This window comes from Canis lupus, chromosome 5, assembly GCF_048164855.1.
Source record: "Canis lupus baileyi chromosome 5, mCanLup2.hap1, whole genome shotgun sequence".
Lineage (NCBI taxonomy): Eukaryota > Metazoa > Chordata > Mammalia > Carnivora > Canidae > Canis > Canis lupus.
In genome coordinates, this window is record NC_132842.1 from 38,927,455 (window position 1) to 38,948,077 (window position 20,623).

Below are 20,623 nucleotides of genomic sequence, written 5' to 3' on the forward strand. Positions count from 1 at the left end.
CCTTGGAATTCCCATAGTTTTCCTAACACCACTCCTACTGGACCTGGGCCAGCATCAGGGGGTTCAGAAGGGTTTGTGCCTTCATTTTGCTCAAGTGAGGGTTTGCTTCAAGTAGCTTTTCCAAATTGCAACATTAATGGGCCTCATCCTTCATTCTTTTATCTTCCTTCTTGGAGCAGCATCTTGGTGAAGGGGATCAACTCTGGAGCAAAACTGCTCGGGTTGGAATCTGGCTTCTCCCTTTGTTACCCATGGGACCTTGATAAGCTTCTTACCCTCTGTGTGCCTCTGAGTCCTTACCTGTCATCGGAGTTATGACAATAGTATCTGCCTCGGGAATGTTGTGGAGACTGAGTTCTTCCATGTAAAGCACTTAGAACTTAGCCTGGCGATGACAAGCAATAAATACATGTAATTTGGTTCTAGAGCTTTGGAGGTTCATTCATTTGCTCCTAGGATACTCTGAGGTGGACATCAAGTGTGATATGGACTTGGTAGAAGGTATGTGCCCTGCAGGGTATACAGCACAGGCACAGACAGGGCCAAAGGGAGGCTGGTGGCTGAAGGGGTGCTCATTGCTTGGTCTGGTCTCCTGGGTTAGACCACAAATAGCTTGTTTTTCTTCCCCCTCCTTATCTTTACTAGTATCCAGGTGTCTCTTTTTTCCCCTGGCTTTTCCTTGCAAGTATGACATCTCACCAAAGTCTTCCCTGCCTTGACCCCCATGGGTGTTTTATTTGGTCATCCTTTGTAGTGTTAGTTGCCAACAGAGTTGTCTTGCAAATCGTTTGGTAATTTGTTTGAAGTAAAGACACCAGGGCACCACCTCAAACCTACTGAGCCAGCCTGTAAGAGTAGAGCTCAGGGGTCTTTATTTGAGTCTTTATTTGACAGGTAGCATGGTGTGTTATTTAAGACCACGACCAAGGAGCCTGGCTGCCTAGGCTACTTGCTAGTGGTATAACTTTGGGTAAATTATTAAACTCTTTGTCTTACTGTCTTTAGCTGTAAAATGGGCATTATAAGAGTATTCATGATACTGCTACGAACTTGTAAGATACTCATAAGAATACACGGGATGATGAGTCTTACAACAATGTGTAGAACATTATAAACATGTAGTAAATGTTAGCTCTTTCTTTCCTTTTCTCTTTTACTTTCCTTTCCCTCTTAACTTCTCACCCATCTTCCCTTCCTTCATTATTGCCTTCTCTCCTTCCAACAAAAACATATTGGTCCTCCACTCAGGGCATGACTAGGGGGACCCAGAGATGAATTCGGTGTGATTCTAGTCCTTTAGGGGTTATAGACTAATAGGGGGAAATAGACACATAAACAAATAAATATAATAAAATGTTCTAAGTGCTCCAATAGATGTATTTACAGAATAGGAATGAAAGAGTTATTTTCTTAGAAAGGAGATAGGCTCCAAAGAAATGACTTTGGCATTCAGAGTTTGAATTAGAGGTGACATTGATCTATTCCATGCTACAAGCATTTTCAAGTGTACTATATACAAAGCAGAGGTTATAGTGTCTTTTTGAAAATTTGTCTTCCTTTAGAGAGCTGCAGCTTCATTTTTAACTTGATATTTAAAAAGTTATTAACCAAGAATAGCAAAATAATCTTTAAAAAGAAGAGTAAGTTTGGTGGACTCATGATTCCTTATCTCAAAACTTACTACAAAGCTTCGGTAATCAAGATAGCCTGGTACAGGCATAAGGATAGACATAAAGGGATCCCTGGGTGGCGCAGCAGTTTGGCGCCTGCCTTTGGCCCAGGGTACGATCCTGGAGACCCAGGATCGAGTCCCACATCAGGCTTCCTGCATGGAGCCTGCTTCTCCATCTGCCTATGTCTCTGCCTCTCTCTCTCTCTCTGTGTGACTATCATAAATAAATAAAATTTTTAAAAAAATTAAAAAAAAAAGGATAGACATAAAAATCAATGGAAGAGAGTCCAGAAACCCACACATCTGCTGTCAACTGATTTTTACCAAGAATGTCAGGACTATTCAATGAAGAAAGAATAATTTTTCAACAAATGGTGCTGTGACAACTGGATAGCCATATGCAGAAAAATGCAGTGGGACCCTTACCTCATCCCATATACAAAAATTAACTCAAAATAGAGCAAAGGCTTAACTGCAAGAGTTAAAACAATAACACAGTAAGAAAAAAACACAGGGGTACATCTCTATAACTTTAGATTAGGCAATGATTTCTTAGATATGACACCAAAAGCACAAACAAGGAAAAAAATGGACAACCTGGACTGCATCAAAATCAAAAGCTTTTCTGCTTCAAAGGATATAAAGAACATGAAAAGACAAGCCACAGAATGGAAAAAAATAGTTGCAAATCATAAGGCTCTAGATCCAGTATATATAATAAACTTTTACTACTTAATAATAAAAAGACAACCTTATGTTTTAAAAAATAGCAAATTACTTAAATAGACAGTTTTCTAAAGAAGACATACAAATAGCCGATAAGCACATGAAAAGATGCTCATCATTAGTCACTAAGGAAATGAAGATAAAAAAACACAAGAGATATCACTTCATACCCACTAGGATAGCTATAATAAAAAATGGGAAAATATTGTTGGTAAGAATATAGAGAAATTGAAACTCAAATTTCGCTGATGAGATGTAAAATAATGCAGCCACTATGAAAATTCTCAAAAAGTTAACCACAGAGCTACCATCTAATGCAGAAATGCCACTCCCAAGTATCAACCCAGGAGAAAAAAAGACATATATCTACAGAAAACCTAATACATGGATGTCCATAACAACATTATTCTTAATAGTGAAAAAGTAAAATGACCTAAATATTCATCAACTGATGAATGAATGAACATAAATATATCCATATAAAAGAACACTATTCAGCCATGAAAAGAAATGAAGTACTGATTGATATGTGTTGTATCACATTATTTCAGTGAAAGAAGACAGACACAAAAGGTCACATAAAATTCCATTTATATTAAATGTCCAGAATAGTCAAATCCATAAAAATGGAAAGGTGATTAGTAGTTGCTAGGAAGTTTGGGAAGAAGGGAATGGTGAGTGACTGCTTACAGGTAGAGTTTATTGCTGGAGTGATGGAAAAGCTCTGGGATTAGGTAGAGGGGATGTATGCAATTAAGAAGATATTAAAACCCAGTGAATTTTATTTTTTAAAATGGTGAAGTTTATATCGTATGAATTTTATGTCGATAGCAATAATAAGAAAGAAATAAGTTATTACAACCAGCATACACTTTCTATTTTCTTTGGAATGTTGATACATCGATATAAATCAGCTAAAATAATAAAGCACAAGAGTTATGACATTAATATTTGTTGTATAGAAATATATGCTTCATTTGAAGTGACAAGTTAAAGTTCATTCAGATTGTGACCAAGAGTAGGCAGGGGCCAAGGGAAGGCCAAGATTAAAGGATCTGGCTGTCAAGATTCCTTTGACTAACTTCTAAACTCCCATATATTAACTCATGTGTTTATCGAAGCAGCACTTGGAAAAAAGTTTTTATTAAAACTTCATGGTAGACTAATTAGTGGGTCCAACCTTGTCTTATGGGTATCAGTTAGTTACTTTTGGACATGTACTAGCTCTTGTGGTGCCTCAACAGCTGTTAGTTTGGGGCTAACCCAGGGGCTCTAGTGCGCTACTGCCTCCTCTCAATGTGTCTCTCTGTATGACAACACCAACAGTGTATGGTCTGTGCCTTACGTGTGCCTTTGCTACCTTATTCTGTGGGCAGAGCATCCATGTGACTAGATGTAAGATTTGACTTGTTCTTGGGAATATAATTCACAGATCGTATAGACTTAGTCTTGTCTGTTCAAGCAGATCTTGTCATTCATTTCTGCTCTTTTAGAAGAGTTCAAGGTCGCCTGGGTGGCTCAGTCAGTTAAGCATCCAAATCTTGGTTTTCAACTCAGTTCTTGTGATCTCAGGGATGGAGTCTTCAGTGGGGCTCTGCACTCAGTAGGGAGTCGGCTTTCCCCCACCCTCTGCCCCTCCCCCTACTCTTGTACACACACTCTCTAAAATAATTTTTTAAATTCTTTTTAAAAGAAGTTCAAATGCTAATTCACTCTCTTCAGTGAGCTCCTGAGCATACCTAGGCAAGTGTAATATTTCTAATCATTAAGGAGGAGCCCTGGTCTACATAGTAGGAGGTTAGGATTTTCATTACCTAATGTGGCAAACCCTTCTTACTGTTGATTGTGCTCTAGATATACCCCCCCTCTTTTCTAACCCCATGAAGCTATAAATAAGGATTCTGAAGTATTTTGCAGTCTTACTCAGTGGGGAGATTAATCATGTGGGGGACTCCCTGATGATGGGCCGGGGCGGTGGGGGGGGATTTACCCTCAGAGTTAAATTATGAAATTCACGTAAAATGGATGCAAAGTCATCTAAAGGCACAGAAGGGCAGATAAGATGAGACATAGTGGGAAAAAGGAGTTGGTAAAACAAACCTCAGCAGTACTTCCTCCAGCCCCAGCCAGGAGATAAGAGGGGTTGGGAATTCCCGTGTCCCAGGAGGAAGGCCAGGGCCTGGTGTGGTGTGGAGGTGGATAGTGTTATAACCACCAGACTAGGAGCTGAGGACCTGCTGGCAATGCTCTTCTTAAGTGAGATGAATGCCTCTGGCTTTGTTCGCCTGACGACCGTAAAATTGGATTTCCCTGCCTTCCTTTCCTCCAACTAATTCAAAGGGGGCTAAACCAAGGTTCCTACTAGCCAGGCTCGTTGTGAGGATTAAATCAGGTAATCGTATAAAGTACTTTCTGCAGCAACCTGCACATTGTTAATAAACGCTAACCATTGTGATCACTGTTCTATTATCCAGGTGCGGTCCTGTCTACCAGCAGTGAGTAGGCTGCTTCCAGGGGCAACTGTGTTTTGAAAGGCCGCTTACTTAGTTGTGCTTCTGACTTCATATGCTAATCACCTGAATGCAGTGACAGGAAGTGAGCGATGGGGGACTGAGATTCAGGGTCTGATCCTACCTGAGGACAGTGATAAAGCCACAGCAACTTCACCTAGGTCATAAATGCCACCTTGTGAAGGCCCATGGGGTCTGCCCGGGGGCCTTTCCTTGAAGATACCATCTCGGTCAGGAGCTTGCCTTGAATCTCCTTAGGAAATTCACAGAGCAATACGTAAATGGGGCCAGTGGTTCACAGGGTGATTGAAAGCTGAAACACTGATCTACTGAGGACTGGGTTTATATATATCAAGTCATCCCCTTTTCTAAAACCTTCTGAAGCCTTCCCTCCTACTCTGAGGCTAAAAGCCAAGGTTCTTGTGAGGGTTCATGAGGTCCTTCCTATCTGCAAGTTCTGCCCTTCCAGTCACTCGGTGTAACTCTCCCTTGCATGCCATGCTCTAGTCCAGGGCTTGACAAACCATAGCAAAGTTTTGTGAGGTCTTATTGGCATACAGCGCACCCATTTTTACATGTTGTCTAGGGCTGCTTTTACGCTCCAGTGGTAGAGTTGGGGGTAGTTGAGACTGAGACCACAAGGCCTACAATGTGACATGGTAATCTCAGGGTCATGGGATGGAGTCCTAATTGCAGGGGACTTGGGAAAATGAGGTCTAGTTTTGCATCCAAGATGAAGAAATTATTTTGTTTGTCAGCTAACAATTCTTGCCATCAGAACAAACCTATACCCATGGGGGTCCTGAAACCCCGCTTGCCCTTCCCAGTCCAATTACCATCGCATCCGCCACCAAAGGTTCCCTGGGGCGCACCCTACAGAACTTCTGGGGCACATATTTTGAAAAACACTGACATTACTAATTTGATTTGACACTTTGAATAAAGTTGCTTTGGTATCCTGGTTAAACTTTAACTACTCATACTACCCATGCTTCAAGAATATTTAACAGGAAGCAAATGGCAGTTTCACATTGAGTCTAAATAATAAGTAACAACAATAATAGTAATGAGCACATGATGCACGCCTTAAGTGCATGATTGTACCCAATCCTTACCTATGAGGCAAGTGCTATTGTCATCTAGTTTAAAGATGAGGAAAAGAGAAGTCACTTGGCTAAGTTACATAAGAATACATGATGAATGATGGACGCAGGATTCAAAACCCACAGTCTGACGCCAGGACACCAATCCATTCACTTCAGCTCTATAACCACATGATACGGTTAAACTAATACCTCAGCCTTGCAGAGTCTTTTACAGTTTACAAAATCAAGGAGCTTATCCTTACTTTCCAGGTTAAGTAAGCAGAGGCAGGACAAAGTTACCTGACTTGACATGGTTATGTATCTACTTTCAGGCAGAGGAATATTAGAAACTGCTGGCAAGGTCCCTCTTACCAGAAGCAAAAGCTGAAGGGGCAGTGTAAGCCACTGCCTCCTTCCTGGCACATCACACAGCTGGGAGTTGTCGGGCACTAAGTCAGAACAAGCTCTCTGGATGCATTTCAGCTTCATATAGTAGTAGGACAGGCCAAATACATATATCCCTTGAGAAGGAAATTCTCCTAGGAATATGTTCTCCCTCACTGATTAAGAGAGTCAGTGTAGTGATACTAAAACATTGGAAACTGGGCGCCTGGGTTGCTCATTGGTTCAGCAATGACCTGCCTTCGGCTCAGGTCATGACCTCAGGGTCCTGGGATCAAGCCCCACATTGGGCTCCCTGCTCAGCTGGAGCCTGTTTGTCCCTCTCCCTCTACCTGCCGCTCTCCCTGCTTGTGCTCTTTGTCAAATAGATAAATAAAATCTTTTAAAAAATTGGAAACTACCTTAATACCAACCAACAGAGAATGTTTAATTCCGTTGCATTCATAAGACAGAATGCTGCTCTCAAAGATCATGTTCTTCTAATTATCTGGGAAAATGCTCACAATAAAATATCTGCATTCACAAACATTTCTTATTTAAACTCATTAGTATCTATTTATGCTTAATAAACAATATATACTTATTTTATATACACATATACACGTGTGTATAAATTGTATGTGTACAAGACTATCTTTGTTTTGGACATATCTTTATAAATTTTATGCCTTGTATTAGATGTTTCCCAAATGATACCAATTTATGCTAAGTGATTTCACAGGAAATGCATTAAAATCTTAACCATGGGGCAACCCAGGTGGCTTAGCGGTTTAGTGCCGCCTTAAGCCCAGGGCGTGATCCTAAAGACCCTGGATTGAGTCCCACATTGGGCTCCCTGCATGGAGCCTGCTTCTCCCTCTACCTGTGTCTCTGCCTCTCTCTCTGTGTCTCTCATGGATAAATAAATAAATAAAATCTTAAAAAAAATAAAATCTTAACCATGGCTATCTGTGGGAAGTAGATGACAGTTGATTACTATTTTCTTTAACATATTTTTCCATACTTTGCTAGCTTTATGCCATGAAGATATTTAACTTTTATGAGGTGGGATGCCTGGGTGGCTCAGTGGTTGGGTGTCTGCCTTTTGCTCAGGGTGTGATCCTGGAGTTCCAGGATGGAGTCCCACATCGGGCAGAGCCCGCTTCTCTTTCTGCTTGTGTCTCTGCCTCTGTCTCTCGTGAATAAATAAATGAAATCTTAAAAAAAACTTTCATGAGGAGAAAAGTGTCACAGTGCTTGTGATGTTAAGGAAAAGATGCTGGTGCCCTGTGTTTCACAGACCGAGTCCTCAGCAAGGCCCTGCCCTATTCAGGAGCACTGAGCGCTTAAATGCAACCTCTAAAAACATATCCCCGCTTTGAATCAATTCTGAATTGCCCTCAGAAACCCCCAGTTAACCATCAGTACCAGCTAAGCGTGTTGTGAATTTAATCATCGGTACTGTTGCTTATGCAGAGATATGAGGAGCAGGGGGAGGTTTGAATCTTTGTGGTTTCATGGGATGTACTGTTTGGGGTCCCTTCCCTGCAGAAGAGGGAAAAGGTATATGCAGACCTGATGTAGGACTGCATGGTGCCAGGAGCTCCTGGGGCAGCAGAGGGCCACGCCGATGCATTCATTTCTATCTACTGATTTTCAAGGGCTTGGGAGCCTCCTGAGAAAGATCAAGATCTTTCCCCCCAATGTGCAGAAACGAGGGTGCTCCTCATGGAGGAGAGTGACAGGGTGGAGCAGGTGCCACCAGGGAAGAGCTAAATGGCTTCCCATGATAAAGGTTGCCAGGAGTGTAGAGTGGGGTTACAGAGAGTTTCTCAGCTGACATCAGAACTTGCCCTCACCCAGACAGCCACCAGCCGTCAGCAGCCTTGGAGAAAGGCCCAGTGGCTGTGATGTGGAAGAATGATAACTGTAACAGTAGTAACACAATGGGGCTCAAATGGCTTCACATTCCCACCCCCCCACTCCGAGCATCCTATGGCCATGACCCTGCTTTGAATCACAGTTACATTGGTTAGCTTGGGCATGGAGGTGACTGTGCCTGAAGTGGGGATGGTATTTGTAAAGGTGACAGGAGCATGCTTTATACCTTGGGGGGGGCAGTACCTCTGGGGAAGTGTCAGGGTGTGGGGTGATGACCATGTGGCCGTGTGGCCACCACACTTCCAGTGAGAGAGCCCCTGCCACAAACCACCAGCACATCCGAGGTTGAACAAATTTGCTGTGGGACTCCTCAGCAAGTCTTTAGCTGTCGCTTTGCTGAGTTCCCAGCTTAGCTGGCAGGTATTCCAAATTTACCAACATTGGGCCCACAGGATCTCCAGGTGCTGGTCGCTGCGATGGGGACAGACCTCTAGTCCTGAGGGACATTTTTGTAGAACCATCAGAGCCCAGGTCCATGGGTTCCGTCACAGTAGGGACACTGGATGGAATGATTTCTGATTACATGTTACCACCCCTGGACATTTCCAGAAATATTTAGGGAAAAGGAACTCTTTAAAGGCTCAGGCAAAGCAGGGACACCCATAATCGAAGAAACTTGCAGTGGGGACCAGTTTGTTTAAACAAAGCAAGCCAAAGGGGCCATTAGAACTTATGAATCTCCATGAACTCTATGTCTTTCTGGAGCAATTTGGCTTCTGTAGCTACTTGTAAAAATTATTTCAGGGAGGTGTGCTTCTAGGACTTCATTTTTATTAGATGAGAGAAACACCATGATGTCAGGCAAATCTGGATATTTCACCATCAACAGAGTTTATTTTTGGAGGCTCCTCCCTCAAGGAATCTTCTCAATCTGTCTACAGTATACTCAGCAACCCCCCAACTGTTGCATTCTCCACCCCATGTTTATTCTGTCCTTTCTCCCATTGCAACTTAAGTTGGCTGTGATGGCAGAAAAGCAATCTGATATGTATATTCACCCAAAATGACAAATGACTGACAGCGGGTCAGGTTAAAATTCCTATTTTAAAGGAGGATGTCTCAGATCCACAGTGTCTTAATAGAAAGGAATCAGGCTCATTGTGAAATCCTTTCATCATGACAAGCCGTTGGTGAGAGAATTTTGGCCAGGGGAACTTCCTAGAATCCCTTAGTGATACACCAAAGGCAACTCTACTGACTCACAATGTTAACTCTGATGGTGCTAATGATGTAACTAATAATCCCTAAGTTTGTGCTGTCTCAACTCTATGGAGTTTTATTCAATATCCTTTTGAAGTAGGAGCAGCAGAAACGATTGTCTCTAATTCACTGCTAAGATCCCGGGGAGTAGAGATTGCTACTCATTTGCCCTAGTCTTTCAGGTGGTAATAAGTGGAACCAGGACTGAGCACAGTGTCGTCTCGTTTAGGCCAAAAGACCGAGTGCCCAAGACAAGAGTACTTTCCTGGGCTCTGATGGCTATCCTGCAAAGCTAAGTTGTGAAGGATTTACAGGTCAGCTAGATTATCGGATCTGCAAACCTCTCTTTCTTTCCTCATTTCCAATCCTTCAGCAAATACCATTGACTTCACATCTAGAATGCATGCTGTAAATGACCGCTCCCTTCCAACTGCAGCCTGTTTCCCCGAGTCCTCACCATGTCTCAGAGTAGAGGATGGCAAATTTCCTGACTGCTCTTCCCACTTCCACACTTGTCCCTCTACAGCCTGTTCTCACACTGGCCAGAGATCCTCTGAAAACCAAGCCACGTCCCGGCTGTCCTTGGCTCTAACCCCTGACAGCTGCCCATCCCACAGAGAGCCAGCATTGCCACCCGGCCCCTGGCTGCCTTGGTGGCCAAATCTCCGTGCCTTTGCCCCAGGTCCTTTCTCCAGCCAAACTGGTCTTTTTGCTGTTTCTTAAACATGTCAGGCACATTTCTCCATGACAGCCTTCCTCCTTGCTGTGCCCACATCTGGAGCCCCTCAGATGTCCACATGACCTCCTCCACCTCATCCAGACCCCAGTTCAAATGCCACCTCCCAGAGAAGCCCCTGCCCTACTCCATCCCAAACAGCACCTCCACTCACTACCCTCTCACCAGATTTTTCTTTTCTTCCTGGCACATTACATATTTTAAAAATGCATTGTCTGGCTTTCCCATCTAGATGCAAGCCCCATGTGAGTTTTGTTTTGTTCACTGCTATATCCTTGTTGCCTAGAATAGCGCCTCTCTCTTACTTGCTGAATAAATGAAACTGAGAAAACGAGCAACACATTTCTTTTTAGATAAGCCCACACACAAAAAAATGTTTTCTTCCTTTTCAGTTTAAACTACCGAGCGTATGACACAGTCCTGTGATCATTTCTTTTTTCTTTTCTTTTTTTTCCTGCTGCTCTGACCTCTGGGTGACCTTTAGCAAGTAGGCCTTACTTCATTAGAACTCACTTTACCCAGCTGGAGAATGGGAATAAAAATACCACCTACCTTCCTTTCCTGACACTTAAATGAGGCAGCCTCTGAAAAGCTTTCTTTGTGTTTTAGAGAAGGAACCACACAGATGAAACTTCTCATTATGAAGTTACAATTAAAGCCCCAGGAGGGTAGGCGCCTAGCTTTGCTTCTCTCCATTCTTGCCCTGGAGGAGGCATTCAGTAAGTGCTTACCAAAGTTAATATCTGTGGGCAGTAAACTGCACCTGCTCTGGTAGCAGTCATCACAGAAACCGGCCCCCTTTCTGGGCCAATGCTCTGACAGCAACAGAACAAAATCTAACTTAGAAGTGACGCAGATTCCTTTTTTCTAGAAGAAGCCAACTGCCCCACATTTGGTGGACAAAAGCTACCACTGGTGTGTTTTTGCCTTTGAACACAAAGTAGGGAATTTCACAAGAGAAAAATTCAGATCAGAGGATTCTTTCTCTTGGGTATAACTTGTTTGGAAGTGTCCCTGATTAATACAGTGACTCTCCTAATTTTGGTCAATTTCCTGGTCCCGCTGAGGGCTACTGAGTCAGCAGATACTCCCCACCCATGCCCTCCCCCAGACCCTAGTGAAAACTAAAGTGTGCGACCCTGTGCGGGCGCCGGGAGCTCTCCGATGCCCAACGAGGATTTGTTCGCTGGATGCGTGCAGGAATATTCACGCCAAACTATTTGCTTCCACTTCCCTCTAAACCCTTTCTAACTCCTTTTTATTCCTTCCCCATCCCGCCCACGTTCTATTCTCAGACTCGCAGGCATATTCTGGTGCTGCTGGGCTTGAAAGATTACCGATCCTCTGAGGTCCAATAATTTAGTGTGTGAAGAATCTGAGTTTTCTCCCGGTCTCTGCCAGTTAAAGAAGTGTGTTGTAATTTCCCCGGCAGAAGTGAAAGTGATCTGCATCTACGCGAGCATCTGCACCCGCTAAGAATGAGTGAGCGCCCGCGGGGGACCAGGAGGAGGGGACTTCTGAAGGGGCCGGGGGCGACCCTCCCAGCCTTCTGACCACCGGAGGGAGGAAATGAAAACCTGCGTTCAAGGGCAGTTTGGCCATTGATGACAATTCTGTCATCAAACAGGTGCCAGGGGGGAAAAATTTCATTTTTATTTTTATACATTAATTTTAACAGCTCATTTGCCTGAGGAGGAGCTAGCTATACAAGGATGTACAGTTTATAGTGAATTTGAAGGTGAATAAAATATTAACGTGCCCTTTGCTTCCCCTAAAAAGTAACAGCTAAATCAGCGTGGTACCCCATGGCTATCCTGCACATGCATTTAGATTGTAAATTAGCTCAGCTTTAACCCCCTTTGTTACAGTTGAGCAAGTTGAGAGATGCATTCTGTGGCCACATTGATGCTAATGATGGTGACCTTCAGAACTCTGCTAACCCCAAGAACACCCACAGCAGAACCAATAATCTTGGCTTCCTTGGCCCCAATCAGAAGATTTTCATCTACTGCATTTGGCTCTAATCGCAGCAGAATCTTTCAAATAGATTTGTTTCCAGAAAGCTTGCTTGACACAGGTCAAATGGCAGAAGTTACAAAGGATGTCATTGTTTTACATAAAATATCTGTGGAAATTACACCTAGAAACTGTTGCCTTTTTATCTTATTAGCTGGCATAAAGAAAGTGACAGCTAGGTCAAATTGTTACCACGGTGGCAAGGATCATTTTATCGTACATTTGTAATAGTTCTAAAACATATTAATATGAAAAAAAGTTATCAGAATTAACTAGTGATGTTTCACTTAAGACATGGAAGAGATGAACAATTTATTAACAACATGAGAAGACCTAAAAGTGAGACCGGAAACCATAAAACTGCTAAAAGAAAAGATGGGCAGTTATCTCTTGGACAATACCATTATGGATGTGTCTCCTCGGGCAAGAGGAACAAAAGCAAATATACACTATTGGGACTACACCAAAAACAAAAAAACAAACAAACAAAAAAACCTTTTGTACAGCAAAGGAAACCATCAACAAAACGAAAAGACAGCCTACTGAAATGGGAGAAGATACTTGCAAATGCTAGATCCAGTAAGGGGTTATTATCCAAAATATAAAAAACATATACAACTCTATACCACAAAACAAAACAATCCAATTGAAAAATGGGTGGAGGACTGAGTAGACATTTTTCCAAAGATATCGAGATGGTCAACAGACACATGAAAAGATAGTCAACATCACAAATGATCAGGGAAATGCATATCGAAACCACAGTGAGATACCACCTTGCATCAGTCAGAACGGCTAATATCAAATACAAGAAGTAACAGTTTTGGAGAAGTATGGAGAAAAGGAAACTCTTATGCACTGTTATTGCATTTGTTAAAAGAATACTGTCAAGGTCTTTATCTATATGACGTGGTTCCATAGAACCTGGTTTCTTTAGATTTTAGTCATAGCTTTCACAATACTGCTGGTTTGTTTTAGTCTTATAGAAACTGTAGGTTTTTATTTAGATCATATTTTCTTCTTTGCTTTGGTTGGTAGGAGGCACAAAACCAAATTTACAGACTAACTCTAGTGACTCCATAGAACTTTACATATGCATATCATTTCCTTTCTTTTCTGGGGGACGAGTGGGAGTGCATTAATTTTATCCTTGCCTTTATTACCAGTATTTTCTCTTCACTCTTATTTTTACAACTGTTTTCTTTTCTACTTTTCTATCATACACATTCTTTTTAAAAAAGGTTTATTTATTTATTTGTGATGGGGGGAGGATGAGTAGGGGAAAGGAGCAGAGGGGGAGGGAGAGGAACAGGTGGACTCCCCACAAGCACAGAGCCTTGCTGCAAGGCTCCATGTCAGTGTCCTGAGATCAAGACCTGAGTGGTAATCAGAAGTCTGATGCTTAAATGACTAAGCCACCCAGGCGCCCCTCTATTATATACATTCTTAAAAGCTGTCATGCAAGGAGATGGAGCATAAACATATAAACAAATCTACTCTTAAGGCGATAAACTTAACACATCCAAAGTCATCATCCTGGTGCTAGTATTTATCCTATCTTGCTGTCTTTTTAGAATTAGAAATTTAGAATGTTGTCTCCTTGAGGTTACAAAGACAGTTTCTTTCAGTTAGCATATACCTAACTTAGGTTTTCTTCCTATTCTTTTAAATTTTGCTTCTTGTTTTTTATCCTTTGCCTCAGTAAATTAATATGAACTAGGACTGTAGCTTCCACTAGTCATCAGCTTGGGGAAGATGCCACTGCTACACTTCCAGTGAGCATCTTATCTTTTTTTGATAGTTGTGGGGGGTGATGGCTCTATTCTGATCCATCACGTTCTTTCACTCTGTTCAGTGAGTGTGTTCTTGCAACTATTTCTTCACTTTTGAACTCAACTAATCAATTTAATTTTTGGCCATTGCATATTCTCTCTCTCAACACCTTCTTTCTTTGTCTCTTTCCCTTTATCTCTTTCTCCTGTCCATCCGTCCATCCCGCACACGCCCCTCTACCCCGTTTGCCTCTCCAGATGTTTCAAAGTAACAACAAAGCCTCATATATAATCAGGCCATTAAAACAGAAATAAAATTCTAGAAACCATAGAAAAGGAAGAATAAATGAGTACAGCTGAAATGATTCTGGTAATGATTCTGGTCTCAAAGTCAATGTGGACTCTGCTAATCCACATAAAGGGGAAAACCAGGATCGATTCTGTAAGTTCTACTGGCAGGCAACTTGTATTAACATGTTGGCTGTCAGTACAACTGGACCTAGGGTGGGTGGAGGTAGAGAAGGAGATAATTGGGGTGACTATTGGAGATTTATTTAATGGAATGAAAATAACTGGACCCATTTTGGAATCATCCTGAGTCCTCTCTTTCTTTCATACATCACATCCAACCCTAAGAATAACAAGTTCTGTTATTCCTAGCCTCAAGACACATGTGCATATGTCTTCATATACCAGGCGGCATCTGCCATATATTTCTTCCTCCATTGCTACTGTCCCAGGCTAGTCATCATCATCTCTTGCCCGGGTTGGCACAGCCTCTTTTAGTGCTCACTCTGCCCCTACCATTGTCCTTGAATGTATTCTTCTTGACCCAGCAACCAATGCAATGTGATCATGTGAAAATGTGGATCTTGTCTCCCTGCTCAAGCATCTCCAGTGGTTTTTCTTCTCATCTCACTCAGAGTTAGAGCCAAAGTCCTTCCCATGGCTAGTTGGCTCTACAAGATCTGGACCCCTAACCTTTCTGAGCTCTCCCCATCCCTCATGGTGCTTTGGCCATGCATCCTGAATGGGTGTCCTCAGGCATGTTCCTTTTGCCTGTAAAGATCCCTCAGTTATTCTTAGGTCTCACTCGTTATCTCTTTCAGGCCCTTGCTCAAGGGTTTTCTTATTAGAGACCATCTTACCTGAATTCCTTATCATCCCATCTAAAATTAAGGCTCCTCTACTACCCCTCCCCTCTCTGTCCCTTTGTTTGATTTTTCTCCATAGCACTATTTTTACCTCTCTAACATATCACGTAGGATTGCATCAATTTATTTATCATCTATCCTCAGCTACACATTAGAGTGCAACCTCTGTCAGTTGTTGCTGTTTTAATCTGTGTTGTTTATGACATAGGCCCAACACCTAAAACAGTGCCAGGTTGGTAAGTAGTGCAATAAATGATTGTTGAATGAATGAATGAATGAATGAATGAATGAAAGTAAATACTCTGGCCTCACTGGCACAAATTCTAAACAGCTAAGCTAATACAGAAGAATGTCATCCAGAATAAATTAACAGAATGAAAAAGTTCCCCGTTGCCAAAGTAAAATAGAAAATTAAAGCAATAACCAGTTAATTAGGGCACAGGGATTGTGTACTCTTACAGGATCATATAGAATCATGGGACTGAAAGGAAATGTGAGCTCTCTCTCAGCCCTGTCTCCTGACTACAAGGAGAGGGCACATCTACACCACATGGAAGGGGATATTTTCTGTGCTGTAAGTGCATTTGGAGAAATAGTTTGGTTCTCCAGTCATGCACAATTTTTCCTTTTGATGTTCAACAACTCACTCTCCACTTCTCTCCTGAGGATGTCATATTTCTACCTAAAATCCCACTCACTGAATGAAAAGTCAAGTGTAATGACATCAACCTCTTGCTTTTATTTGTCTTTGTCTATCTGGCCTCAAACAGCAATAGAAAAAAGTACAATGTTCCTCAGGTATCAATGGCTAAAAAAATAAAAATTCTACCAAACTGTATTGAAGACTGTAGCTTTTTCCTAACTTTACGTCAGCAATTTCCTCTGAAATACCTTTTTCTATTATAGGTTATGAACAACTTTTCTTTTTAATTTTTTTTAATAGGAAGGAACTGCTAGCTCAACTGTCTTTTTAAAATTTACACATTAAAGGTCAAATTATGTTATGGCAATGTGCTGCAGTTAAAAAAAAATCACAGGGGGTAAGATTTTCCAGTTTAGCAGAAGGCCCATTTTGGGCTCTACTCTTATTTACATTAGATATTGCTTTGAGTCAATTTAAGTCAATAGCAAGCTTCCAGTGACTTAAAGGAGTTTAAGGGAAGGCAAGCTAGATTGGAAATTGGAAGACCTGGTTGGAATCTGGCTCTTGTTCTGTTATGAATCTGCTGTGTGAGTGGGTGGCAAGTTACTCAGCCTTTCTGGGCTTGAGTTTTTTCTTCCAGTAAAAGAAGAGCTTTAGATCTAAAAAAAAAACAGTGTATTCTCTTTCATCCCCAGGATTTATGATCCTTTGTGTAGTTAAAATGGATTTGGCCTTACTTTTTTTTTTTCATTTTCTCCTCTCTCTCCCTCCCTCCCATCCATCCATCCATTGATTCTCTACTTTCTTTCCTTCTTTCTCCTTTTAAAAAGCCTTTCCTTTCAATAACTTTCCTTCCTTTTTTTTATCTTTTTATTTGTCCTATTTCCTTCCTTTTCTTTTATTCCTTCCTTTTCTCTTTCTTTGTGCCCTGCCTCCTTTCCAGCTTTCTTTCGTTCTCTTTCTTTCATTCTTTCTCTCAGCAGCAAATCACTTGACATTTCAACAAATCCATAAAGTAGCAGTAGTTTTATGGGCTGGTGTTAACACCTATTATGACCAGCCAGGCATTGCAAACTGATGGGAGTGCTGATAGAGTGGCTGTAAGGCGTTGCGTGGAAAGTAGCCAAATCAGCACATGGCTATTATTTAATGATGCCCAGAAACTAACAGGAAGCTTTCGGCAAATTGCCTCACAAATTATACAGTGGCTCCCTGCCTTCTCGTTACTGGCATGAAATTGATTTGTGACTCTGGGTTTGAATCCAGATTCCTTTCCTTGTCACTGGAAGCCTCCAAAGCTACCTTTTAAACCTCAGTATTAAAAGTATCCTAATACTTTTAATATACTTTTATTAAAGTATAATAAAATGCCATAAGCAAAGAAAATGCCATAAACAAAGAAAGTATAAACGTCAAACTTGGGAAATATTTACAATATAATGACAAGCAAAGGCTTAATTCCCATAATATATCAAACATTCTTGCAAATTATTTATGTATATACATGGAGATTTCCTTAGAAAACTGCAAATTTTATGAATAGCTAATTCACAGAGAAGGAGATAAAATGGCCAACAAACATAGGATGCCAACCTCAACCATTAAAGAAATTCAGTTTTAAAAGGTAATTTTTTTGAGGGGTGCCTGGCTCAGAAGAGGTCAAGAATGACTCTTGATCTCAAGGTCATGAGTTTGAGCCCCTCATTGGGTGTAAAGATTACTAAAAAAATAAATAAATAAAAAAGAAACTTAAAAAAATAAATAAAAGGTAATTTTAGAAAAGAAAATGCACTTTAACAAGGTATAATGCTTTATACTGGCCTGAAGACTAATATTCACATCGCTTTTCTTTAACTTTTCATCTCACCATGCACACCTTTAGAAGTGAATCTAACAATACCCTCTCCCAACAAATAGCTTTGCCAAATAATATCCCTTTATTATTTTCTTAAAATTCTAGCTTGTAAAACCACTTGGGTGGGTGGGTGGGGGGCATGTGTTTTTCTGAGTGTTGCTTTATTTAAGCCCCATTCTTCACACTAGATCACCAGTTAGTTTTCTCCATTTCCCATCTCTTTCTGAAATACTCAGAATATTAGTTATCACTGCCATTTTTCAAATACAGGTTGGAAAGAAACTGGGGCATCTTTGAGAGCCCCTGCACTTTTATCTCTTCCTTAGTATAGCAGAAAGGTAAAATCACAGGACTTGGAGTCAAACCCAACCTGGCTTTAGCTCTGATATTTAGGACTGTGTGTCCTTGGGTAAGTAACTTACCTTGAGCCTCAATTTTCTCATCTGTAAAACAGGACTACCACCAGCACCTCTTTCATAATGTTGTGGTATGGCTTAAGTGATGCATATAAAGTGCTTAGCGGAGTCTCTAACACAGGACCGAATAAATACACTGCAGGGATATGGTGAGGACAGTGGGGATGGTGAGGAGGAGGAGGAAAGATGAAGAGAGTGAGAGGACTGATCATACCCATGCAGGGGACTCCACGTGGTATCTACACATTTAGAAGGAAAAGGCTGAATTTCACCCAAATGCAAACAAAAGAACTTTGCAACTTGTTCATGGTTTGAGGCTAAGTCCCTTGAAATCTCACCCAGTCAGTGTAATGCACAAGGATATCTCATTCTGGTGAAGAGCCAAGCTGTAAAATCTCTCGCATGTCTAAATGCAGTAGAATGAGGGAAGCAGATCAGAAAAGAGTGATAATAGTTGAAACAGTGGGGAAGGCAAACACACATCCAGGTCTCTGTATAATTTTAACACAATATGGGTCAACATCTAATAATATTCCAAAGATGATGAGAGGTAACCTTGACAACTTAGCAGATGCAGGCAGTAAAAGAATAAGAGATTCACAGAGAGACGCAGAAGAAAATCTGGGCCATTTTCTTGGTTCATGGATGGCTCATAGCTCTAGCTTTGGAAAGAAATTTGCTGTAACTCATACACCAAAGTCTTTTTTTACTTAATCAGCAAACATCAAAGAAACATGTGTGATACGCAAAGGCGCTAAGTTAGGCATTGGGGCTGTAGGAATATCTCCTGCTCACAGGAAGCATCTCCAGAAAGACATTCTCTTTTATTAGCCAAACAGGATGCAACTTACCCCAAACAATAACCCTGCGAGTTTTGGCAGATTGGTGCCATTTTCTTGGCTAAGGAAAGGGAGGCTCAGAGAAAATACAACTAGAAAGGGCCATGGCTAATATTTAAACTTCACTCTGCCTGGGTTCATTACTCATGCTGACAGCGACAAAAATGGAGTAATTGATTTTGATTAGGATAACACAAATGAGAACAAGAATAAGGCTAGGTTTTGCTGCCGTAGCAAACAATCTCCCAATTTCAGTGGTTCATCACAACAAAATTTTATTTCTTGACAATCTACATGTGTGTGTGGGTTGGCAGGGGACCCTGCTTCATGTTGACACTGAGCTCCACCACCTGCAACAAGCAACCTTCTCAGCTGCAAAGAAAGAGAATCACTGGGTACTGGCTCTCAAGTGTCACTTCCAGTGGCAACTCACGGGCCAGACCTTGTCATGGCCTTACCCAGGGCTGGGAGTAGGTAAGAGGAAGGAAGTGGCTGGTGAGAATTCTAGGAAGGTGCTGGCTCCCAGGGTCATGTAAGTGGAGGGCTGGCACTCGTGTGGCCCTGAGAGCCAGTGGCTCCTCAGATTTTTCACCTTAAGTACCCTTTTGGTCTCGCCCTAATTCTGGCCCTTGTTAACCAAAAGGGGGCTGGGTAAGGGGCTAGGAAATTTCTCGTGTTTAGGACTGAGAGGTGGGGAGAACATTGGAGAGTACTAGGAATGTCTAGTTACCTGGGCTTGAAACCTCATCCTCATCTGTGACTCCGCCTTTGTTCCTTTGTCCCACACCTTCTGATCTAGGCAGTCACCAGCTCTCAGGATTTTAACCAGATATAGCAAAGTGCTAACCTGTCAGCTGCTTGCTATGTGTCATGCATTGTACTATGCATGCTTATTCTCATCAATATACTTATCCATTACTCACAGCAGTTCTATGAAGAAGTTTCTATCACTAATCCAGTTTTAATTTAATTTATTTTAATTTAATTTAATTAATTTATTTGAGAGAGAGAATATGAAGCAGACTGGGTCCTGAGAACAGAACCTGACTCAGGGCTCAATCCCATGACCGTGAGATCATGACCTGAGCAGAAACCAAAAGTAGTATGCTTCACCGACTGAGCCATTTAGGTGCCCCACTAATCCAGTTCTTAAATGAATAGACTTAGAGAGATTGAAAACCATGCCCCAGGTCATTGATTTAAGAGGTCAAGTTGAGATTTGGACTCCTAGCTAGCAACAAAGCCTTTCCTCCTCTACGTCTTCAATAGATGCCACTCAGCCTCATGGGAACTCACACTCACTTTGCTTTCCAAATCTATTAAAGAAGAGTTTGGCTAGATCAGCCCCCCCACCCCACCTCATCCCCGGCCCCCCTCCGTGAGACAGCCAGAGCCAAGACTGCTGACTTGCAACTGTTAGGAAGTATAGACAGGCATCATCCTCAATGGTCTCAAGCTTATGTCATTGATAATAAGTGACGGTATTTTGTCGTTTTCTTTTGGGTTTCCACAGGAAAACTCAGAGCCATCCGTTAGCAGCAGATGTAAGATACAGAATAAGACTTCTGATGTCTTTACTAATCTAATCAGACACACGATGAGGGCAATTACCTTCAATTCAGTTTTTTTGTTTTGTTTTGTTTTGCCACCTCTCAAATAAAGGGGCTGAGTCAGATC

At 41.6% G+C, this 20,623-nt stretch overlaps 1 long non-coding RNA gene across 1 annotated transcript in view; it reads left to right on the plus strand.

The window, feature by feature from the left end:
- Positions 1-419: 419 nt before the first annotated feature.
- Positions 420-20,623, plus strand: part of LOC140633579 (uncharacterized) — a 60,295-nt gene continuing 40,091 nt past the window's right edge. The window contains exon 1 of the long non-coding RNA XR_012031160.1: positions 420-501. This is a non-coding gene — a long non-coding RNA (uncharacterized lncRNA). The remainder of the gene's footprint in view (positions 502-20,623) is intronic.